The sequence below is a fragment of the Mizuhopecten yessoensis genome, unplaced genomic scaffold (assembly GCF_002113885.1).
Source record: "Mizuhopecten yessoensis strain PY_sf001 unplaced genomic scaffold, ASM211388v2 scaffold1011, whole genome shotgun sequence".
NCBI classification, from domain to species: Eukaryota; Metazoa; Mollusca; class Bivalvia; order Pectinida; family Pectinidae; genus Mizuhopecten; species Mizuhopecten yessoensis.
Window position 1 is genome coordinate 340,493 of NW_018403833.1, and position 5,966 is coordinate 346,458.

Genomic DNA, 5,966 nt, shown 5'->3' on the forward strand with positions numbered 1-5,966 from the left:
TCCGGGTCATCCTCGATAGCCAGGGTTTACGCTCACTTACGCTCTCTGCACCCCTGGAATATGCCATTGCAATATTGAAGGCATGCGGCTAGTTATTCGATTGGTCCTAGGTACAAAAAACCTGACCAATCACTAGACTGATACCTGTCCTTTGAAGATCACAGAGGAGCGACGCCCGACTTCAAGCCAGTAAGTTGTGCCGTTACGCGGCCGCGTGATTCTTTTAAAGTACATTTAAGGATCACTGTCTCATCCATAAGTTGGCGAACACTGAGCCTTCGATTTTGCTATGACATATTCCAGGGGTGCAGAAAGCGAAGTGAGCGTAACCCCTGGATATCAAGGATGTCCCCGGGTCGACCACACTTGGAATAAAAGTGACACCGGTTCAAAATTCAAAGTATTTATCAAAACTCCTTTTTTTTAGGTTTACAATGACATCCAATAAATCCTATCCATCTGAGTAATCTTTCATTAATATAAATTGTAGACTGTTTGGGTAGCACCTTTGCTGTATGTTGATCTAAGTCTCTAAAACAATGTCTCAACCTACATAATGTTACATGTATCTAAGTCGCGTTTCCCTGTGAGTTTTGCACCTGTCCCTGTTTATATGAACTGAATCGCATATTCCTGTGATGTAACACCTATCATCAGTGAGTACGTAATTCGCAGGCACCTGTGAGTTTAATACCTATCATCAACATACGGAATGTGACCTAACTCCAATTCCTGTGAGTATATGCATATACCAAAACAATGTGACCTAACTCGCATGTCCCTGTGAGGCAACTCTTTTCATTAGTGTGTAATCTAGATAATGAGTTTTTCCCCTATCATCAACGTGTAACCTACCTCGCAGGTCCCTGTGAGTTTTACGTCTAACCTAACTCGCATGTCCCTGTTATTTTACACCTATCGTGTAACCTATCCTACATGCCCATGTGAGTTGACACCTATAATCAACATGTTTTAGAGGAGACTCGAATCATATATATCCCTCCAACAGATGTTTCTATCATTGTCGGATGTAAATTGAACGGAAACGACTTGACTGGTCTGTGTATGTACAGACGTGTATATAGGCGAACAAATGAATCTCGCCCACGTAATAAATGGCATGCGACCTTCACACATAACATGTGTTGATGACGTCAATCGGATGGGGTTTTGACTTAGTGACTCTTGTTTGCTCCGCTTCGCTGAACTGAAGTATCGTCTGACCTTCTATAATTTGACCCCTTTCCACGTGCATTAGAACACTGGACCTAACGTTCAGGTTCATGATCCTATTATGGGATAATATGTTATCAAGGTCTCCCCGGGAATTGAGCCCCGGTCGTCTGCGAACCAGACTAATGGACCAGCATGCTTTTTTATTATTTCCAATGACCTTGTTTAGTTAAGCTCCTGTAGACACACTGGATGCAGTCTGCAACCGCAATGCTGACGAATATGAGAAATAGGCTTTGTTCGTTACAGATAAGGTCATACTTAGATAGTGTCCATAGAAATGAGGCAACTCAAAAAAACACTTTAAAGTGAAATATTACTGAAATGACATAATCCAGACGTGAAAGCATGCCCATTCACTTCGGTCACATTATTCTAACAGAGGGCCGACACAACCGAAAATAGCAGGAAAGTAGGAGAGAATTAAGAAGGTATAAATCCCAGGAACTGCAATGGAGAAAGCAGATCTGTTTTCTCTTCTTAAATGCCCACTTAGCAGAAGACACGGAATAAAAAAACGTCCATGTTGTAGGGGTTCCACATTAGTCGCCTCAAACGATCATGCATGTATATATATATATATATACAGACTATGAGAAGTGATCATTGTAATGATTCAAGTAAAAAGGCGAACTTGGACATTTTCGATAAGAAAATACCCGAAATAGTGTTCGTTTGAAAACCTTTTTCTTAAGTTTACTCGTGACTGTAACATCAACTAAAATTAATCTTGGTCGCTAAAAGCCATATATATAATATTTGACCGATTTTGTGCGGTAAGGTACTTATCAATAGTCAAATAAGTTCGACAATGTACTGCTGTACGAATTTTACGTATATCAATATATATATATAGGTAGTAATTTTAAATCGACCAGGTATTAGAGCGTGGGGACCCTATTAAGATTTACTCCGACATTTACACACCACTTACAGTGTTGACGTAGAAAATATGACCAACTGAAACTACAACACAATTTCACATCATCATAGAAATAGTATAGGCCTCGTCTCCAAGTAATATCATTTCCATTTAGAATCGTATTTTAAAACCTGATTGACAATATCAGACAAAGCTCTAACTTCTCTAAAAACTGACAAAAAGACAATCTTAGATGTGTGTTCTCCATATACTAATATCTGATTTTCTGCTAGCCTAACTGTTATACATGACAGAGGACAGTTCTAGCTGATTGGGACAGATAATTCCATTCCCTACCCACGTATCACAAAAGTTCGTTATAAGGTGAACCATAGGCTGAAATATACATTGCAAGTCAAATAAAGGACAAATGCTGATCACAATTACATCACAAGCAGTTTCTGAGCAACCAAATGCACCAAATGTATCTTGGTACAAACAACAAGAAACCGGAAGTGGCAACAGTGACCTCTTGGTGCCCCAGAGGGACAAGTGTTTCCTGCACGTGTGGATACGATGATGTCTCGTGCCAACGAAAAGGTGAAAAGTTAATTCGTTTTTATTTGTAGCAATGAAAAAGTATTATTTTACTAAAACCTTTTGGGTTTACAGTAATTCTTCACGGAATTTTTTTTTACAAAAATAAACATACCACTAAAACACAACACGCAAGGAAGACATATTATCATAACGTTACCCAATGTCAGCTGTTTTTGCCAGCCCTGAAGATAAATTAACTTAACATTAATTTACTTATTTAGGTAAAGTTTCTGAAATTACGTTTATTCGCAAAAATGCCATTCTGTGACGTAACGACATAAGAAAACGCACAATGAATATACACGGTGACACTGTATCACATTTAGGTCATACTACTTAATCTACATTTCTGATATGACAATTTCGTATGCATGTACGGATGCATTTGAGAAAATTTAAAGATTTATACAACAGTCTACAATCTCATTTTACGTTCACTTTCTAAGTCACGATATTTTTAATTATAATAAGACAGAGCAGCAGACGATTGTATAGATTGTGTAAAATCTATAAATTTACGCCCGGAACTTTTAATATTCAAGACTATTTTAAATGTGTGAGGNGGGGGGGTTCTTTCGTTAGTTAACAATGTACATGGGAAATTTAGTGTATGATTGGCACTTCTGGCGAAATATGACGCGAATCAATACGCGACGTATATATTTAAATTTGATAAACAACAAACACATTATACAAAAGTAAAGTACATTTTGATAAGTATAATCCATGATAATTTAGAGATACATACTTACGCTTGGCATTATTTTACATACATTTTAATACTTCACATAAAAATGGATTTAATGAGATTTTATTTATTAAAATATACAGCACCTGTTCAGCGCCGCAATGTAGGATACTATTTTATGCACAGAGGAGACGAGAATATCGGGAACAGGGAGGGATGAAGCAGAGAGACGATGGAGGAAAAGTTAACTTTGTAAAACAGTTCAACAATTAAACTGCCTAGCATGCATCTTTCTCCTGCAGACGTAACATCAGTGTATCAAAAACAACGACTTCAAAAGATAGATTGTCAGTGGCGCGTGAAGCAAGGCGTCTGATGCACGTGCATGTTAAAACATGTGCTCCAGACATACACGTCTCGGTACATACATGTGAGATACATGTTTAATGATAACAAAATCTAAGGTAATTCCGATGTTTTAGACTATTATGAATGCTTTAAAGTATATGTTTCCTACACAATATTAGCATGTTAGCCGTACTTCTTATGCTTATCCAGGCTCTTAATGTCTGGACAACGTGTCTTCCGGACCCAATATTCCGGACATGCTAAAGCATGTTATTTGTTATTTGATACTCCCATATTACGGTCTGTATAATCTAGACAAATTCTCGAGCCAACAGTCTTGGAGACGTCTCAAGATTTCTGGATACCATAGCCTTGTCATTCAACTTCCGGTTCTGATTTCCGTAATAAAAGACAATTTTGGAGCCCAACAATCCAGACTCTTGCCCTGGGGGTCCCATTGTCCAAACAACACGTTTTCCATTCCGATAATGCGGTCGAGACGTGTTTTGGTTCCGGGATCCGACCGTGTTAGCAATATGAGTGTATTAATAAGTAAATAGACCTTCCCGACCACTGTATGTCCCTTTAAGACAAATGAAACGAGGATGTGAGTTATACGACTTCATGTAAAGAAAAAGCACTTTGAACGATATATAGCCCACACCGTAGGAAAACGTTACGATACTCAATGTACACGTTTTATTGCACCCAGTGCTAGCGCCTACCATACAAGCAATACATATTTTATTATCCCAAACTAAACAATAACACGACAGTAATAGGATTATCAGGCTCACGTGCCATAGTTGATGTTTGCTTCAGTGATCACTCTTAACTCGAGGATAATAACTCTCGAAAACATCTTTTTCTAGCTAGACCCCGGATACGACAAAACTGGAGCGCGAGAGGAAAGGCGCCGTTTTATTTCAAAGTCATATGATCAATGTAAACCAATCAAATGAACTTGGTTATAGTGATACATGTGAGTGTAAAGGTATTTCTTATGTCTAGGTTAGCGTTTTATTACTGAGAAAAGTTCTATTTCTAATTGCCCAGCATTATCAACTCTTGCTTGACATGATGCTCTGAGGAGTTGTAGAACAGATACTTGCTGTCAGCATAACTCTTAATATGGGTCAAAGGTGAAGGTGAAGGCTATAGTGATCTAGTTTTCGTACGAAAATAGTATCTACAATGTTAGGGGTTCCCATGTCTTAGAAACATGTATGTGTATAAAATATACGGTTCGTATTTATTTTGATAGAGGTCAAAGGTTAGATAGCGATCATTGCATCTTACTTTTATTATGCGACACTTTTACACCCAAATGTGTGTCCTTTAACCAGGGTGGGTGTTTCTAGATGTTATAATATAGACAGTGGGTCTTTTAATGATAGAAAGCAAGTCAAAATCTAGTTCACGGTTATCTACTTTAAAAGTACCGGCAAAACCCCAAATATGATCATCCAAGTTGAGAAATAAAACAATACATTTGCTCCGGACAAAGAATGATGGAGAAACGAAATAATAAAAGGACAGCCGAATGGACCATGTTCCACGCATCAGATTACTTGCCCTTCGGGAAGCTGTGCAACTTGAAAGAGGAAAAAATCAAATGGACGACGGATGCCGGTAAAAGGTAAGGTTTTAAACCATATAAACGTATGACTACACTCACACGCATAGTGAAGTACCTTTTGTTATGTTCACATTGTACACTTTAACGAAATTGTACGATAATGTGTGATTTTTAACCAAATATTCACTGAAAAACAAAGATATTACTTGCTTCCCTTTTGGCAAGAAATGACACTTTTGCCTCCCAAAAATGATTTAGCTTTTCTTTCTAACCTTTGTTTTTTAATGCCTACCATATTTTTCCTGGTTGTGTGGGGTTTTTTTCAAATTCTGAACCATTGTGAACGTATTAAATGCTGCCGCTTTAATTAAGAAAGTATTTTTTTTTTAAAAATCCCATCTACTACGGTGTTTTTTGAAAGTTGCAAGTGTAAACACATTTCACGTGTCGTGTATGCTTTAAATATGTGCAAATGAAAACATAAGTCCAATCGACAGAGTTGACTTACAGCTTGTGTGTTCAAGTCCGTTTGAATGTTAACGATGATATATCACGTTGTTTCAAAGGTCATTACGAGACGTTATTTGAAAATCTTGCAAATTTGTATGTGATTTTACGTCCCTCGTTACAACATCAAGACGGGGGTGCCTTTAGAG